The sequence below is a fragment of the Penaeus monodon genome, chromosome 28, assembly GCF_015228065.2.
Source record: "Penaeus monodon isolate SGIC_2016 chromosome 28, NSTDA_Pmon_1, whole genome shotgun sequence".
Taxonomy (NCBI): Eukaryota; Metazoa; Arthropoda; class Malacostraca; order Decapoda; family Penaeidae; genus Penaeus; species Penaeus monodon.
In genome coordinates, this window is record NC_051413.1 from 35126476 (window position 1) to 35127055 (window position 580).

Genomic DNA, 580 nt, shown 5'->3' on the forward strand with positions numbered 1-580 from the left:
GTCTATCCCATTTGGGTCCACGAAGTTTTACGTTTTTTCAGCACAAACCTATGAAATAAGTACTATTTTTACAGTATCGCTTACGATTTTGACGTTTTCTTCGTTAGAAAACCATTGAAAAATATTATTTTTTACAGTTATGCCTCCTAAAAACTATTTTCTTTTCATACGTGGATAGGATATATATACACATAGGATATATATACACATTGCTCAAAATGTAAATGTGTGACAGACGAGTACAAAAAGATATTTCCAGGGAAGTGTTTGAAAAAAGGGAATTAGCGTCGTTTAAATGCGGTTAGTCAAACGATTCAATTTTCTTTAACCATCATAGAAAACCCCAAAACTGAAAAAGAAGCTCACCACTCTTGGGGTTGGGGAGAAGGCAGGGAGCATGGACTGCAACTGCCGCGTTTGGTGTCGTCACAGCCAGCTGAAATCGCAAGTAGGAGACTGACGCGTGGTTTTAGCCATTTCGCCCAAATTTCACCCCCCACAACACAAGAATGAGTTATTATGTATGTGCTATATGTGGTGTGTGAAAATAAATTGTGTGTGCATTTATTGATCCCCTTAT